Genomic DNA, 19,386 nt, shown 5'->3' with positions numbered 1-19,386 from the left:
ATTAAAATCTACTCACAAAGGTAGGAAGAAAAATATCAATATAAACAATCACAAGGTGATTGGTCCGCTGATAGTAGTTTCCAGGTCCTAGGAAGAGGACGTACGAACCGCTGCTGGCTAACGCTTTCGAAGGTGTCCCTTCTTCATCAGAGCCTTTAATGATCCCTGCTGCACATCATATCATCTCAACAAATTACATATCAACCCTAATACTCCGAACACCTCCACCCTCTTCCCTTAAAAAGAAAAAAAAGCCCTCAAAATAGTTCTCTATATCCCTTATACACATTAATACAATACCTTGATAGATGTTTTTTTTTTCTTTTCTATCAGGTATTCTAATAACCACTGTTCTACAAAAATATAATCTGTGCTTGAATACAACCCATGCACAGAGGAGTAGTATGTATAGTCCCCTAAGTGTACTTTTAGGGCAATGGACTCCACAAATCCATTAGCTGACAATGGTGGAGCACCTTTTTTATTGGAGCGTGTCTGCTAATATGGTAACCTCGGTGCATGGGTTGAGGGTTCTAATTGTGTGTCCATGTAAAAGTTGAAGTCTCCTGCAAGGAATAATTTACCTGCCTTGAACGCCATATGTTTTCTTAACGCCCCCTCTTTAGGAATATCATTTAGACCTTTATTCGGGCAGTAAATATTTGCCAATGTGCGTTATTATACAAAGATCTCTTCAAGAATAAGAAGCAGCCCTCTGAGTTAAGCAGTTGTTCTTTAACAATAAATATTGTACCTCTTGCCAGACCTATGGCTACACCTCTGGCACGTTTTTTGTTTTAGTTATATCTCCATTGTATCATGTTGGATAGTGTTTTGAATATAATTTACCATTTGTCATGTGTAATGTATGTTTCTTGAAGAAATGCCACATATGCAGAATGATGGTGGTGCAATTATTTTAATATCTTATGTGTTTTTTGTCAGGGAAATTGGACTGTACCATTATAAAGTTAAGTGGTGCTACGACGGTCAGCGAGAGGTCCAAATTTCCCATTTTTTCCCATGTGTACAGAGACAGAGGCAAAAAATATATCCCATAAATCCGCTTCCCCAGGTTTCTTTCTACCCCCCTTGAACCCTTCCACGCATCTGTTCCTCAAAAGGGGGGAACTCCGTCCACACACATCTGCCCAGCTTGTCTGTTCATAATTTTGGAGCAGTCCAGGAATCTCTGGAGCACTGTGTCTCCCCATTCTTTTCACCAGTGTTAAGTTTGACATCAAATTTCGATTTTGTTTTAGTCATAATCTTTTGACGAAAATGTAATTTTAGTTTTAATCTTAATTTAAAGCGGTGTTCCGCCCACCACTGCAAAAGTTAAAATCCAGCAGCTACACATACTGCAGCTGCTGGCTTTTAGTAACCTGTCCGGGAGTCCAGCGATGTAGGCAACACAACTGATGTTTCCATCAGCTGTCGGGTGCATGCCGCCACCATTGCGGGTAAGGGAACCTGTCAGTGTAGCCTTACAGCTTCACACTGGGAACCCTATTGCATCTTGCGAGGCTCTGCTCCTCTCTCCTACTGGCCCGGTGGCAGAGAGAGGAGGAGGGAGCCGAGCGGTGACGTCGTGGGCCGCGGCCCGGACTCCCGGAAGTGGGAACAGGATACCTGTCAAAGACACGTATCTGCTCCCCCTGAAAGGTGCCAAATGTGGCACCAGAGGGGGGGAGGAGACAAATCAGTTGAAAGATCCACTTTTAGGTGGCAAACAAGGTCGATAAAGACATGGATGAGCGTGTTTGGGGTGGAGGAACTTGACTGGCCTGCACAGAGTCCTGACCTCAACCCGATAGAGCACCTTTGGGATAAATTAAAGTGGAGACTGCGAGCCAAGCCTTCTCGTCCAGCATCAGTGCCTGACCTCACAAATGCGCTTCTGGAAGAATGGTCAAACATTCTCATAGACACACTCCTAAACCTTGTGAACAGCCTTTCCAGAAGAGTTGAAGCTGTTATAGCTGCAAAGGGTGGGCCAACTCAATATTGAATACTACAGACTAAGACTGGGATGCCATTAAAGTTCATGTGCGTGTAAAGGCAGATGTCCCAATACTTTTGACTATATAGTATATGTGGTATCATCACAAATTATTTGCCCTCTGCTGAACCAAGCCTTTTCACATTTTTATTGTTTCTTTTCACAACATTTCAACTACGTAACATCCTATATGACATAGCTTGAGTCCACCAGCTTAAAAAAAGCAGTCTACCTAATTATATAGGCCTTAAAGTGGAATGATGACTCCATGGCTCCCCAGGGCTCTTGCCATAATACTGTCTTATCATGGCACACTTACCCACCAAGGTGCCCTCCAATGCAATCTTGAGTTCCCCTTGTTGCTCTGTCTGTGCCGCTACAATCTTCTGCCAGTCTTCTTCCATGTCTGTAGTCTGCTGCATCTTGGCTGGCCAGAGATGAGGCAACTCCCGCACGTGTGCAGCCAGCTCTTACCTCCGTAGCATTCAGCGAAAAAGAAACATGCAAAGTCTCTTCTGCCACAAAATCAACCTGCTCCAAATTTTTAAAAACTTGGCTTTGGTTCCACTTTAACAAGAAAACTGTACAGTCATTTATATTCTGCAATTTTCAGAAGTTGCTGACACAGTAATCACCTTGGAGCTCTGTGCTAAGTGTTAAAGATCTTTATAATCTCACAGTAAGGGGCATTCTAATTCTTGCCATATACAGGTCATAGAAATGCTTCTGTATGCCCAAATGACTGTACTTCCAACTGTTGTGGAATTTGCTGTAGGATATTCCAACTTTGCATAGTTTGGATATGTGCAGGGATATGTACGTTAAAGAGGTTCTTTAGTCATATATTAAAAAATAAATAAAAGTCAGCAGCTACAGAAACTGTAGCTGCTGACTTTTAATATTTAGACATTCACCTGTCCCAGGATCCAGTGGTTTTCTTCATGGGGCTTCGGTCCCTGGCGCCGGCATACTTGCTGTGAGCAGCCGGCTGTGACCACTTTCGGCTTCACAGCCAGCTGCTATCTGCGCATGCGTGAGCCTGATTGGACCCACAGCTTTCTGGGACTTGTGACATGTTCCAGAAGGCTACAGGGGGAATGAATGAATGAATGATTTGTAAAGCGCTGCAAATGCGAACTGAATCGCCTCAAGGAGCTAAATGTGTTTTGTGTTGAACAGCTTCTTAGAAGAGGAAGGTCTTGAGTTTTTTCCTGAAGGCCAGATGGTTTTCTTCCATGCGGATGTGAGTCGGAAGAGTGTTCCATAGCCGAGGTCCCTGGACTGTGAATCTGCGTTCTCCCCTTGCTTTGTAGCGGTATTTGGGAACGAGGAGGAGGTTTTGGTTAGATGATCGCAGATTGTGATTGGGTGTGTAGTGCTTTATTTTCTCTCTGAGGTATTGAGGGGCATTACCTTGTATGCATTTGTGGGTGAGGCAGAGGGTCTTGAATGTGATCCAATTCTTTACCGTTAACTAATGTAGGCTCCTCAGGGATGGGGAGATGGACTCCCAGGGTTTTTTCCTGTTAGCAGTCTTGCCGCCGCGTTTTGAATGGCCTGTAGGCGCGCAAGCTGATATTGGGGTAAACCTATGTAAAGTGAGTTTGCGTAGTCGAGACGGGAATTGATGATTGTTCCAACTACTGCTGCTTTTTCCTCTTCTGGGATAAAGGGGATGAGTCTGCGTAGCAGGCGGAGGAGATGGTGAAATCCGCTAACTACTGATCCTATTTGTGCATCCATTGTCATTTCTGAGTCAAAGATAACTCCGAGACTCTTGGCTTTGGTGCTCGGAGAGATGGTCTGTCCAAAGATGGTGGGAGGTGTCCATGGAGTCTTGGTTTTGGGATTTTGGTTAGCGTGTAGGAAGAGTAGTTCTGTTTTTGACCCGTTGAGTTTGAGGGAACTAATGGTCATCCAGTCTATCAAAGTGAGGCATTTCGCTAGTTGCTGATGGTGGTCTTTTTGTCAGGTGATGCGAAAGTAGATTTGGGTATCGTCAGCGTATGAGTGGAAGCAGAGGTCTGATTTTTTTTGATGATTTTGAGGAGTGGGCGGATGTAGATGTTGAATAGCACTGGCGACAAGGGTGAACCCTGAGGGACTCCACAGGAGATTGTCTGGGTGTCAGAGGTGAATGCTCCAAGTTTCACTGTCTGAGAGCGATTCTCTAAGGATGCAAACCATTTTTAGACTAGAATCTGTGGCTCCTGCAACTTCTGTGAGGCGGACAAGTAGAGTATTGTGGTCCACTGTATCAAATGCTGCACTAAGGTCTAGCAGTATCAGGAGACATGATTCTCCGTCATCTGCTGCTTCGAGGGCATCATCCCATATTTTTAGAAGTGCAGTTTCTGTGCCATGGCCAGGGCGGAAGCCTGATTGTAGAGTGTCCAGAAGTTGATGTGTGGCCAGGTGGCGTTGTAGCTGTTGTACTACCACTTCCTCCATAATCTTGGAGATGGTGTTAAGGCTTGTTATCGGTCTGCGGTGGTTAGGGTCCTTAGGGTCGAGATTGGGTTTCTTTAGCAGGGGTTTGACGGTGCCTTGCTTGAGGGTGGTTGGCACAATCCCTTCTTTGAATGACTGATTTATGAGGTGTGTTATAGTGGGAGCCAGGATGTCGGAGCATTCTTTCAGGAGTTTGTGGGAATGATGTCATTTGGTGATGTGCTGTCTCGAAGGCTTCTCATAATGTTTTTAGTCGTGTCAGTGGTGATTGGGGTTAAGAAGAAGTCCGGCGGTTGTGCGATGTTCGTGTTGATGTCCTCTTTTTGCTTTGGTTGGGTAAGGTTTGTTGTTTTTTTCTGTTGAATTGATTTCCGAATGTTGTCGATTTTGTCAATGAAGAAATTTGATAACTCATTGCAGAATTCTTGAGTATCATTTGCTGGGGGCTCTAAGCAGGTCGGGTTCATTGACTGGGCGACTATTTTGAAAAGTTCCGCGGACGGTTTAAGGCAGTTGAGATGTTGTTCGAGAAATGTTCTTTTTTGGCTGTGAAGATTGCTTTGTGGTATTTCACAGTGAGTACTTTGTAGTTTGTATGGTTTTCCTTGGTAGGATTTCTTCTCCATGCTCTTTCAGCTCTTCTACGTTCCTGCTTGAGTAGGGTGAGAGTGCCATTAAACCATCTCAAGTTTTTTTTGCGGATGAGTGTTCTACGTTTTGGCGCTACTGAGTCTGCTGTTTGTAGTAGTGCCTTGTTTAGGGAGTTGAGTGTTTGTTCCGTTGAGAGGTTTAAGTTTAGCGATTGTATTTTGTTTGATAATGTGGTTTTGAAGAGTTCAGAGTGCAGTTTCTTCTGAGATCTGTCTCACCTTTTGTCCTGATTCCCAGTTAGATAAATTCCATCTTATCAAGGACCTTCACCTTTTTGCCCGTAGACTCCTATATAAAGTTATCTTTGATAAACCGGAACCAAACATATGCCCAAACGACAAAACATCCAACCTCCGGACCAATATGGAGGAACAACAAGCCTATGAGGACCTGGTGGCACTTTGGGAGGAGGGACACACGGACGACGACGTCTCTGGTTGTTTGCACCTGCCGGAGTTGTCAGTCGCCGGTGTGTCTTTCCCCCCCCACAGTCCTATAAACCGAAGTCAAGGAATTTTCCTCTCTTAAGCACGAACCCCAATATCTGGGCATTTGTCACACAAACTTCTCAAGCAATTGAAGAGTTTAATTTTCGTCCCGTTGTATCCTCTAACCTAAATGCAAATCAAAAAGCTGCCATTAAATCTCTTGAATCTAACCATAAGATAATAATTAAACCTGCCGACAAAGGCGGGAATTTAGTTATCATGGAAACATCCCAATATATCAATATGTGCAATAAGATCTTATCCAATCGAGATTGGTACCGCCCTATTTCCAGAACTTTAATACAAAACTTTAATACTAAATATTATAACATCATTTTTAAGGCATATCACAAAGGTATTATAGACAAAAAACACATGGGATTACCTCAACATAAGGGACCCACGAATCCCTACTTTCTATGCCTTACCAAAGGTACACAAATCCATCCTGGACCCTCCAGGACGTCCCATAATATCGGGTTGCTCGTGTCTGACGGAAAACGCCAGCAGTCTGGTAGATAACTATTTACACCCCCACGTTACCTCTCTCTTTTCCTACATCAAAGATACCATAGACCTACTAAAAACCATCGAAGGTATCTCACTTCCACCAGGCACCTACTTAGTTGCACTGGACATTGAAAGTCTATACAACACTATTCCCCACAGTAAGGGCATCGAAATTGTGAGTAATCATCTTCATGAGAGAGGTCCCCTATTTGAGAAATACAATGGATTTGTCCTGGAACTTCTCAACTACATACTGAGACATAACGTCTTCATGTTTAACTCTTCCCACTACCTCCAGGTGCAGGGGGTTGCGATGGGGACCAAATGTGCCCCATCGTATGCCAACCTGTACCTGGGGGGGTGGGAAAAAGATCTTTTTTCTAGGGACGACCTGACCCATTTATTGGAAAAGGTCGTTTCCTGGTATCGTTACATAGACGACGTGTTGTTATTTTGGTCTGGGTCAGAAACAGAACTGAAAGAATTCTATAGATTGATCTCTATTAACAACTTTAATCTTTGTTTCACTATGGAACATAGCACGACTGCGATTAATTTCCTTGATCTCACTATTTCAATTGATGCTAACGGAAAATTAGACTCATCACTCTTTAGAAAACCTTCGGCTGGGAATACTATTCTCCACGCGGATAGTTCACACCCAGGCCCCTTGCTGAAGAGCATTCCCTACAGCCAGTACTTGCGCTTGAGACGCAATTGTAGCAAGGACGCAGATTTCCAGACAGCAGCCAAAGATCTGTACAAAAGATTAATATCCCGTGGATATAGTCACTCATGCCTCAAAAGGGCATATAATAGGGTTAGAATACAAAATAGAGATTCGCTATTATTCTCAATCAAACCCCCCATCAAATCCGACACGGTTAGACTGATTACCCGCTACTCTAGTCAACATAGAGAAATCAGGAATATCATAACCAAATTCTGGCCTCTTCTGTCTGCTGACTCAGCAGTCAGCAAACATATTAATTCATTTCCCGAAATAACCTATAGACGGGTTCCCTCATTGAAGGACCGTCTAGTCCACAGTCACTTTCAAGACACCTTTAAAAATACAAAACCTCCTCATACAGGTATTTCTCCATGCGGCAAATGTGATATCTGCCGCTATGTAGAAAACACATCACAGTTTCTACTTCCTAATGGACAGTGGTACTCAATCAAATTCAATGCCACCTGCCAAACTCCGGGTATAATCTATCTAGCTCAATGTATTTGTGGTGGTTTTTATGTTGGCAAAACGAAACGACCTTTCTACAAACGAATTAGAGACCACATAAAACCCATCCTTAAAAAACAAATGGATACAGCTATTGCCAGGCATGTGGGTCTATACCATAACTTTAACCCCAGAACCATCAAGTTCTATGCTCTGGAACATGTCCCGCTGGACGAAAGAGGGGGCAGCGTCGATCGGACACTGCTCCAGCTTGAAGCCCGCTGGATTTATACCCTCCAAGCCACACACTTCCCGGGCTTGAACGAAAGCCTTAGCTACAGGCCCCTCCTCTGAATGTTAGCTGCCCATGCAACATCCCGTGGTGTCATTGTCCCTCTGACACCCCACTATCCTGCCTACCTAGTTTTTCCTTTTTCCCCCCCTTTTCCATCCTTCCCCCATGTCATTTACATTAAATGAACTGTTTCTATCGCAAATGTATTCATTTTATTTTATATAATATACTTTGTAACATATTGTGTACGGCTTGATTTAACATGTATTGATATGTAACCAAGTTTAAGTATGTAACTTTGCCTCAATGTAATCACACCTTGACCCTTGTGTAAACGTGTTGTCCCTTTGAAGCGCCGATCGAGATCGGAAGGTCTGTGGTCCCTTCCTACCCGATCGGCTACCCTTTTGGCCCATCTTGGTCGAACCGCTTTCAGCCCAGTCTTTGCTGCAACAGCGGTCGGGGGGCTGTCGCATCCACACGGACACCCGGGGCACATCCTTGAGATGTGCCCACATTGCGCCGTGCATCCCCGTCGCACCAGTTCCACCATAGGGCACCTTCGGAGCCCTTCCCCCGCCCCCTTCGCCCCGTGACGCGGCTCCTGTACGGGAGGAGCCGCCGTGCGCGGCACTGCGCATGTCGGCTCCCTCCGCTGGCGCGGTGTCTTGTGGGACTTGAAGTCTGGACGGGGTTCCTGGTCCCTCGGGCATGCGCACTGGCGCCATCACGTCCGCATCGAGCCGGCGACGTCACACACCGGCTCGATGGGGAGCGGTATTTAAACCGGCAGATCTGACAGCAATGTCTGCCAGCGCCGGAGGACTAAGCCAAGATCTTGGCAGGGTAAGTGACTGGTGTTGAACACCATACCCTGCCCTATACTTATGTTTACATATTTTCTGGTTCCTATTTACCTATTGAACTCTTGTTGAGTCACAACTAAATCTTTGAACCTTGAGCTTACTTATAGCATTATAGCATTATGCCACTTGTTAGACTTCCTTACCTGCCTATAAACATTCTCTTAACTTAAAGTATCTAGCTCATTTTTTCTGCCTAGTGAACAATATCTTTTGTTCTTATTTTATTTTCTAGCTTTAATATATCCACTATCCAAATATTCATGGCAATCATCATTTCATTTTTTTCGCTGGCTACCTGTATTATTGGTCGCAGCTCTAACTAACCTTCGGCGTAAGTGTCATTTGATTGATTTTGATTTTTTCCCAAATCTAACTAACCCTTTGTATAAAAATATTTTCTCCTGACACTGAATATCTACTATCTATACAACAGCTTCTCCTTACTGCTCCCTGTGGTTGTAATTAAGCCCCCTTGCTGTCATGCTTGGCTGCGTCTGTATATGCCGGTTCTGACGAGATTGTATAGGGTCAACTTCGGGGGTAAGCCTTTATGGACACTTCAGAGTGACAACACGTATATATTATTTATGTGTATATACAAAAACCTTTCTTTTTCTTTATTTCCATAGAATCATTAAAAGTATTGGATGACTCACTATACAGTTGCATATCCCTTGAAAAAGCGACAAATGCGAAACATGTCGGGCTAGTATGCAATAATTACCATCTGTGAACCTGTAGTGTATATCCTTTCTTGTCATCCCTTATTTTTGACCACTTTGTTTTAATCTTAAAAGGAATTTGCCTGTTATTCTACATAATATATGTGTTTTTTTAAATGTAAACAATAAACTGTCTTTTTTTAAATAAAAAAAAGAGAAAAGATATATAGCTTTTCCGTATATTTTAATTTACTTGCACCGTGAAAATCCCTTCCGTTTGTATGTCCATTTAAACCTGTTCCAGTGTGTTGTTGCATGTTTCTGTTTTTGGAGGGTGGTGTTAATGGTGATTTTAAATTTGATGGCGTGGTGTTCCGTCCATGGTAGTGGTGTGTTGTTGAATATGTTGATGCCCATATTCTGTTCGAAGATGAGGTCTAGAGTGTGTTCTGAACCATGCGTGTGAGTATTTATCAGCTGTTGAAGACCTAGTTCTTCCAGTTGGTTGATGCAGGTGGTCGCAATAGGGTCTTGGTTAAAGTTTGCCCAAAGGTTGAAGTCTCCAAGTACCAGAAGGTTTTTGGTTTTCAGGGTGTGCATTGAAATGTGTCCAGTGAGTGGTGTAAGGAGATTGGTCTTTGGTCCTGGTGGTCTTTAGCATAGTAATATGTAAATGGTGTCTTGGGGTGTTGTTTGAAGATGCAGGGGGAGTGTCTCCGTGAAAGGCACTGAGTTCTGTGAAGTTGGTTTGGTGAAGGCAAGGTGCGATTTGAAGATCACTGCTAGGCCTCCTCCTTTTTTTCCGATTCTATGCTCGGTTAGGATGCTGTAGTTCTCAGGCACCAATTCAGTTAGGATGGTGTTGCAGTCGGATGTTAGCCAACTTTCCGTAATGAAGAGGCAATCTATGTTGTTTTCGATGATGAAGTTGTGGATTTCCAGTCTGTGCTTGACTGCAGATCTGGTGTTGATCAGGGTGCATGCTAGTTGTTGTAGTTGGATTGGTGTCTCCCTGTATTTGATGGTTGCTTGTAGGTTGGTCCTTAGTAATTTTTTTTTTTTAGTCTTTTTTGAGTGGCGGTTGGTAGAGTTGAATCGATGTTTCTTAGCCTGTGGAGGGCGTATGCTGTGTACTTGAAATTGCACATGGTGAGAGCAAAAAGTTGCTGAAGGAGGATGATGGAGGTGATGGAGGGCTACCTACCACCCTCCTGTTGATCCAGAGGAAGGCGAAAAAACCCCTAGCTGAGGTGGCCAATTGCTCCAGCAGAGGAAAAATTCCATCCTGACCCCCTGAGGGGCGATCGGATCCGAGGACCCTGGATCAACTACTAGGGTACCCTGGTGGGCTTACCTGTACAGGATGGTCCGGAGGATGACGGTGAGGGGTAGGGGGGATCAGGGGGGATCTGGCCGCCACTTACTGGTTGGAATGGTGCTGCGGCTGGGTCTAGGAGGATCTAAGATGGGCGCTGGTCAGGTCCAAAGTCTCCGGTGGTAGCCTGTGCCCACGCAGTGAGGTCCAGTGTAGAGGAGGGGGTGTTCCAGGTGTAGGGGCATGGGGGCTGGACAGGAGTGGGTGCTGGGTGGCTGGAGCTAGGCTGTGCCATGGTCTGTCCCCCGAGTCTAACAACTAGAGAGCGGGGTGATTGGACGGCGGCTGCGGAGGGGGAGGAGAGAGGGCTGAACTTACACTTAGATTGCCGTGGCTATCTGACCGGAAGTGGGGAAGCGGGTACCTGTTTTTCACAGTACCTGCTCCCCTCCAAAAAAAAAAAAAAAAAAAAAAAGTGCCAAAACTGAAGAAGAAAGAGGAGGAAGATGAATAGCGGAACTTCCCCTTTTGGGCGAATTTCTGCTTTAGGGCTGGGTTCATACTTAGTGTGGATGTGGCTCACAGCAGGGGTCCGGTGCGTCTCTGTGCTCCGTTTCAGGGACGAATCGGGTCTGAATTTTTGCCTGAATTCCGACCTGAAACTGAGCCAAAGATGCGCAGGACCCCTGTGCAATCCGCTCCGCAGCCGCCACTGAGCTGTGTGAACCAGCTCCATTGAGAGCCGGGCACACTCTCCTGTCATGCGAATTGGATGCAGGGAAACCCACATCCAATTTGCACTGGTGTGAACCCAGCCTTAGTAATGGTTTTAGCTTTTTAGAAAATGAGAGTTAAAGGAGAACTTCAGGTTTGATATACAATTTGCTAATTACTAGACAGTAAAATTAGTAGTATGCTTTTTGTTTTTTGGTTGAAATGGGTGTCTACCACAAAGTTTTCATTCTGTCGCAGGAAAGCCTATTGAGCCTGTCTCCAACACTGTGTACAGGGGCACTCTAGTCACCAACTAGCTATTGCTCTAAATGTTCAGTCCAGCAGTATCGCCTCACTTTATTAGCATTTAGCACAGGTAAACCTAAAGCCCACAATTTTAAGTAATAGCCTACTATGTAAGTGTAACGCTACCTCCAAAGGAGCTGCTGCAATATTTGGGTCCTCTTTTCTTTTCTTGGCCTGATACAGAGCGCCATTCCAACTAACACCACCAAATGACCTTGGCCTGAGAGTCTCCCGGCAGCCACACAGAAAAAATATGCACACACAGTTAAAAAAAAGATAACCCATTGGTATTAAATAAAGAGAATGGCAGACAATACAACAGTTTGGAAATGGTTAAACAGTGAACAAGGTGAATCAGCACAAGAGCAATACAATTAGGGTTGCCACCTGTTCAGGATTCACCCGGACAGTTCGGGTTTGGAATCATGCGTCCGGGTTTCAGACTGTCTGAGACCCGGACACATTATTCAGACCGGACTATGGCTTCCCAGCAGGGTTGCTGACTGCAGTTGTCTAAGCTGAGAGTGTCTGTTACACTCTCTTTCACACTGCGCAAAGCCAGCGCTAACAGTCCCCCAAACACACACACAGACGGGAGAGGAGAGAGGGCTCAATCTGCACCTCTTTCTCCTGCCCTTACCCCTCTTTGTCTGCCCACACTCCAATCCCCCGGCGCTGTGCCTCAGAAAAGGAAAGTAGGGATGGGAAATCTGAAGCCCAACAGCCTCAGATATATCTGGATGAGAGGTGCTGACTGCCAAGGGGTGAGTGAGCTCACCATCTATTCCTGTCTGTGACTTAAGTCTCCCCCTCCCCCCTTCTCTCTCCTTCCTCTAAGTGAGTACACTAAGGTAAATCAGGGTTCTCAGAGCATCCCCTACATCAGAGTTCCCCTTTACACCAGAGGCCACAGTGTTCCCCCTTACATCAGAGCCCTCTCCGTACACCAGAGCATCCCTTATGTTAGCGTCCCCAGAGTACTCCCTTACATCAGAGTCTGTAGAGTCCACCATCACAGTGAAAGGGAACTCTGCGAGTTCAGATGTAAAAGGGAAACTCTGCAGATTCAGATGTAAAAGGGGAACTCTGCAGATTCAGATGTAAAAGGGGAACTCTGTGGACTCTGTTGTAAAGGGGGAACTCTGTGGACTCTGTTGTAAAGGGGGAACTCTGTGGACTCTGTTGTAAAGGGGGAACTCTGTGGACTCTGTTGTAAAGGGGGAACTCTGTGGACTCTGATGTAAAGGGGGACTCTTGTGATTAACTTCATATGATTAGAAATTTTATTTAATAGCAACATCTATGCATAGTTTATCTATGCATACTATGAAAAAAAATTGCTGTGCAACGCTAAAGTGTTCGGGTATGACTTCAAGAAAAGGTGGCAACCCTAAATACAATCCTGTCAAAAACCCTTTAACCCCTTGCCAACTGGCTCACACCGATATACGTCTACAGAAGGGCACGTACAAGCATATGAACGTACCTGTATGTTGCCCTTTAAGACGCGGCATTGTGGGCGCGAGCTCCATGAGTGTGATCGTCCGCGGAGATACCCGCGATCGTCTCACGGAGAGGAAGAACGGGGAAATGCTGATGTAAACAAGCATTTCCCCATTCTTCCTAGTGACAGGACACTGATCACAGCTCCCTGTAATCGGGAGCGGTGATCAGTGTCATGACACGTAGCCCATCCCCCCCACAATTAGAACGCCAGATCACCGCCATTACTAGGAAAAAAAAATATATTAATAAAAATGCCATAAATCTATCCCCTATTTTGTAGACGCTATAACTTTTGCGCAAACCAATCAATAAACGCTTATTGCGTTTTTTTTTTTTTTACCAAAAATATGTAGAATACGTATCGGCCTAAACTGAGGGAAAAAAAACAATTTTTAATATATTTTTTGGGGATATTTATTATAGCAAAAAGTAAAAAATATTGAGTTTTTCTCATAATTGTCGCTTTTTTTTTGTTTATAGTGCAAAAAAATAAAAGCCGCAGAGGTGATCAAATACCACCAAAAGAAAGCTCTATTTGTGATCAAATACCACCAAAAGAAAGCTCTATTTGTGGGGAAAAAGGACATAAATTTTGTTTGGGAGCACGACCGCGCAATTGTTAAAGCGACGCAGTGCCGAATCGCAAAAAAATGCTCTGGTCTTTGGCAAGCCAAATGGTCCGGGGCTGAAGTGGTTAAAGCATGGCTACCTGTCTAGCTAGACTGAGGATATACAGTGCCTTTAAAAAGTATTCATACCCCTTGACATTTTCCACAATTTGTCATGTTACAACCAAAAACGTAAATGTATTTTTTGGGGATTTTATGTGATAGACCAACACAAAGTGACACATAATTGTGAAATGGAAGGAAAATGATAAATGGTTTTTAAAATTCTTTACAAATATCTGAAAAGTGTGGGTGCATTTGTATTCAGCCCCCCTGAGTCAATACTTTGTAGAACCACCTTTCGCTGCAATTACAGCTGCAAATCTTTTTGGGGATGTCTCTACCAGCTTTGCACATCTAGAGAGTGACATTTTTTGCCCATTCTTTGCAAAATAGCTCAAATTCTGTCAGATTGGATGGAGAGCGTTTGTGAACAAAAATGTTCAAGTCTTGCCACAGATTCTCAATTGGATTCAGGTCTGAACTTTGACTGGGCCATTCTAACACATGAATACGCTTTGATCTAAACCATTCCATTGTAGCTCTGGCTGTATGTTTAGGGTCATTGTCCTGCTGGAAGGTGAACCTCCGCCCCAGTATCAAGTCTTTTGCAGACTCTAACAGGTTTTCTTCTAAGATTGCCCTGTATTTGGCTTCATCCATCTTCCCATCAACTCTGACCAGCTTCCCTGTCCCTGCTAAAGAAAAGCATCCCCACAACAAGATGCTACCACCACCATGTTTCAGGGGATGGTGTGTTCAGGGTGATGTGTAGTGTTCATTTTCTGCCACACATAGTGTTTTGCTTTTAGGCCAAAAAGTTCAATTTTGGTCTCATCTGACCAGAGCACCTTCTTCCACATGTTTGCTGTGTCCCCCACATGGCTTCTCGCAAATTGCAAACGAGACTTCTTATGGTTTTCTTTCAACAGTGGCTTTCTTCTCACCACTCTTCCATAAAGGCCAGATTTGTGGAGTGCACGACTAATAGTTGTCCTGTGGACAGATTCTCCCACCTGAGCTGTGGATCTCTGCAGCTCCTCCAGAGTTACCATGGGCCTCTTGGCTTCTTCTCTGATTAATGTTCTCCTTGCCCAGCCTGTCAGTTGACAGCCATGTCTTGGTAGGTTTGCAGTTGTGCCATACTCTTTCCATTTTGGGATATTTATTTTTATAACCTAACCCTGCTTTAAACTTATCCACAACTTTATCCCTGACCTGTCTGGTGTGTTTCTTGGCCTTCATGATGCTGTGTGTTCACTAAGGTTCTATAACAAACCTCCTGAGGGCTTCACAGAACAGCTGTATTTATACTGAGAGTAAATTACACACAGGTGGACTCTATTTACTAATTAGATGACTTCTAAAGGCAATTGGTTCCACTAGATTTTAGTTAGGGGTATCAGAATAAAGGGGGCTGAATACACATGCACACCACACTTTTCAGATATTTATTTGTAAAAAAATGTTAAAGTCATTTATCATTTTCCCTCCACTTCACAAATATGTGCCACTTTGTGTTGGTCTATCACATAAAATCCTAATAAAATACATTTACATTTCTTAGTTGACATGACAAAATGTTGAAAATTTCAAGGGGTGTGAATACTTTTTCAAGGCACTGTAAACAATAGTCCTCTGACTTTTCTCTTGAGGATGAGGCTGTGCTGGCGGCGGCTCTCACCCTTCTGAAGTGAACAGGCCTCAACAAGTTTGTTTCTTCCCCTTGATGCTTGGCTTAAACAGTGCCCTCTACGGCTTCTCGGCCTAACACAGTCTGGCCCAGGCCCGTGTAGCTCTCACACTAGGCTCCTTACACCAGCAAAGTCTCTCTCCAACACCCCTCTGTGTTCCTGGGCTTCTGTTTTTATATGCTCCTTCCCCTTGGTGATTGCTCATGGACTGTGTAGTTTAGATGCAGTTTACTTGTTAGGAAAAATTCTGCTTCCAGCATACAGATCCCAGCAGTCTTTGGAAATCGGTATGAAGACTGTGATGAACAATAATGCTAAACACTGCCATCTTGTGGTTAAATATAGATCTGCATTCACAATAACCATGCACAGTTTTACATAGGTTAAAAGCAATTTACACAGACTGGTATTTTCTGGTATTATATTTTTCCTTTCTTGTTTACTCTATTCTGTGCATGGACCCGACTTTTTTTTTTTTTTTTTTAACCAGTGCAGCACACCACAGTGCACGTATGTTCAGGTAAGTTCTTTGGTTAAATGTTCTTAGGCACAGTACACCTATTTCTGAGACAACTGTTACTGACTACACTAGGCTTTCACAACATTTTGGGAACCAATTAGCATGGTTCCCAATCATGTGATTACAATGACAGCCAATCACGGTGATCACATGAGGTTTGTTTACAAACATCTGTTTGCTTCAGTCGTTCCTTGCACAGAGAGAGGGCTGTCGGTGTCACCGAGCAGTGCAGTGTGTAAAACAGAATAAAACAGTTTTAGAAAACTAATAAGTGTAAATACATTTACATAAATGTATTACATATAATACATTACTAAAAATACATTCTTCATACCATTTGTTTATTTGTAAACTTGTGATGAAATTCCTGCATGGTAATTTATTAAGCAATGTAAGAATCAAAGCGTTTGTTACCCCAACACTTCATATTCCTGATATGTGCCTGCTGTACCATGTACTTGTATGGGAAAGTATCCTGTTCTCTTTGTATTGCTTCCTTTATGTGAAATCCCTGGTGTTCCTGCCAGTCCCCTTGCTTTCCTAATAAAAACTGACCACACTAAGCAGGAGAGCACACTGCGAGAGCACACCAATGATCAGCCTGGTTTCACACATGTGCGGTGCGAATTGAAGCTCAGGTTTCACTGGGGAGATAACAATCTCCTGTTCAACGGATTCATTGCGTTTTTGCTCAGGATTAGAGAGCAGGGAGAGGGGGAGGGAGGGAGGGGGGGGGGGAGAGGGGGAGGTGTAGTGAGGAGAAAGAGAAAATCCTTGTTCAGAACGCAATGCATCTGCGAATCAGATGCGTTCCCATAGGAGATAATAGGCTTGTAGTTCGCACCGCAATGCCCAAAAAACGCACACGTTTTTTGTGCAATGCGCAGTGCGAATGCAACGCACATATGTGAACCAGATACATTCATATGAATGTATTTTAAAATGTCCTGCGAATTAGATGCGGTGTAAGCCGCATCTAATTCGCATAGGTGTGAACCCGGGCTTAGACTTGCCCCGACACTCCACCGCTGCAAAGCTATTCACTGGGAAGCTCAGTGTGCTGCTGCTTCTCCTGCTGCTTCTCCTCCCCCCTCTCAGCTGCTCTTATGCAGCTGAGAACAAAGGGAATTTGATCACTTGTAAAAAAAAGGGGGGGAAAAAAAGTATTTTTTTTTTTTATATCTATACAAAAATGTTTTGCCTTTCATTTCTACTTTTGTTTTACAAGGTGATTGTTTACAATCACTTTAAAAGCCTTATTCTAAAAAAATATTTACATAACATTAAAAAAAAAAATCTATATAAAAGACACAAAAAACAATGCCCTGGAAAGGGATAATTTATGGATAACCAAAATCATTATCCAAATTTAAACAAACAAAAATTGTATTGTATTAAAAAAATCAACAATGTGTGCTGGTGGAATATTTGTTGATTTTTCTATATATTTGTTTTCTGTTTAAAATTTACCAGGTTATGTTTTTTTTTTATATATATTGAATAATAAACTTGCTCATGCATAAATTATCCTTTTCTGGGGCATTGAGTTTTTTTGTGTTTTGCATAAATTAAAGTCGTCTATTTTTTAATTTTTTTACTTTGTTATACTTTATTATATACGATAAACATTTTTCATGTTTTTGTATACAAACACCCCTGCCCCAATATTTCTTATTGTAGAAGTAATTTGTTGTCAAGTGACTGGGCACTCCTGACTACGCTAATGACTATAAGGGGAGACTTATTCAGTAATTTCAGTTTTATTTATTAACTTATAAAACAGATTTTTTTTTCTACCCGAGAATATATGTAAAAATAAACAATGTGACCCACATACTGAAACGTTTGCAAACCCCTGTCCTAGATCTGTAGCTGTAAAGTACTAAAGTCAACCTTGCTATTCCCCAGGGTGTGGGAGTCCCTACTGTAGGTTCCTTCTCATGCTCTGCATGGCTGAGAGCGAATATGTTCCTTCATCCCCAACAGGGAACCCTGGTTGTTCCTGCGGGGTCACAAGACTGGCTCACTAAGCTCCACTTGTCGTCCTTTACGAAACAGCTATCGCTTTCCTCTCATGCTCATCGCCCTTACACTGAATTTGAATGGCTGTGTTCCCTCCATGAGCTGCCTAGACATCTACTTTCCTCCCTTTTGCTTAATTCATGCACTAACACATGATGATGTACCAACATACACTAGGATATGGTCCGCGAATCTGGGAGAGGAGTTTTTGAGAGCGGACTGGCAGACCTCATTCCGTTTTACACATAAGTCCACTATTTCTTGCTATTCTCAAGAAAAGAATTTTAAGATTCTATCACGGTGGTATAGGGATCCGTCAACACTACATAAGATCTTTCTGTCCACCCCTGCTTCCTGCTGGCACTGCGGCTCAGCTTTAGGTACATTCCTACATATCTGGTGAGAGAATACGCCCTTTCTGGACTCAGGTATTTAAGGTTTATAGTACAATTTATGAGGAGCCCCTATAACCAACCCCAGCGATTGCCCTTCCCTCTATGCTCCCTGGCTCTATGGTGTCCCAAAAAAGGAGCCTTCTATGTTTCTTTTTCTCTGCACCACCTTAGCTCATTCCTCTATATTGGAAGACTGAAACTACACCACCATTATCCTTTCTACTGTGAATGACATCATGCAAATGGAGGAGATGTTGGCCCTTAATAATGATACTTTCAGCGATTATAAGGTCTTGTGGTATGTCTGGATCTGCTTCTCTTCCTATGATACTCTTGCAGCTATGCTCTCGACCTGGCAGGGTCATCCCAAGCCCTCCCTTAATTCCGGGTTTTCTGTGGTGTGGGTTTGAGACATTGTTATTCTCGGTTTTTCCTCTTCTTTAGGTTATATAATTTTTATTGTGACGCCTCTCTTGATTTCACAGATCCTACTGGACCCAGCATTCTCAGAGTCTCATCCCAGCTCCCCTCCCCTTCCTACTCTTCCCCTTTCTTTCTTTTCCCCTCCTTCTTCACCCTTTTGGTCTCTCTCTTCTTGTATTATTATTTTCTTCTTCTTTTTACTTTTGGTACAACATGACAAAAAGTTTATTTGGTGTATTATTAGCATACCAGGTAAATTGCAAATTGACCACCTTGTTGGATTAGATAACGGTCCATGCTATGTCCGTGAATTATATTCTTTTGCCATATACACAATGGACAATATCAGATTTTTTTTTTTCTTACCTGGTTTTTGTAATGTGATACTACACACAGTTTCTATGATGTACTTTCAATCTACATATGTCATGCTATGGGCGATAGCCATTGAGCTGACTTACTGTTTTGCCTCATTACTATTGTCTTGATTACATGTTTTGAATGTTGACATAATAAAAATATTTTTAACTCTAAAGTTCCGAAGTCAGTGCCTATCAGGGAAGTGGCATATTTTATCATAGCAAGCGTGGCTCCCATGTTCCTTTTTAGTAGGGGGTTTCCTTAAAAATACATTATACTTTCTTTTTTATAATCATAACTTACAACTAGTAATTCTAGTGGCAATCCCTTTAAAGGACCTCAAGGCTTTGCTTTCAGG

The sequence above is a fragment of the Aquarana catesbeiana genome, linkage group LG09 (assembly GCF_042186555.1).
Source record: "Aquarana catesbeiana isolate 2022-GZ linkage group LG09, ASM4218655v1, whole genome shotgun sequence".
In the NCBI taxonomy this organism is placed as follows: Eukaryota; Metazoa; Chordata; class Amphibia; order Anura; family Ranidae; genus Aquarana; species Aquarana catesbeiana.
This window is presented reverse-complemented; position numbering follows the sequence as displayed.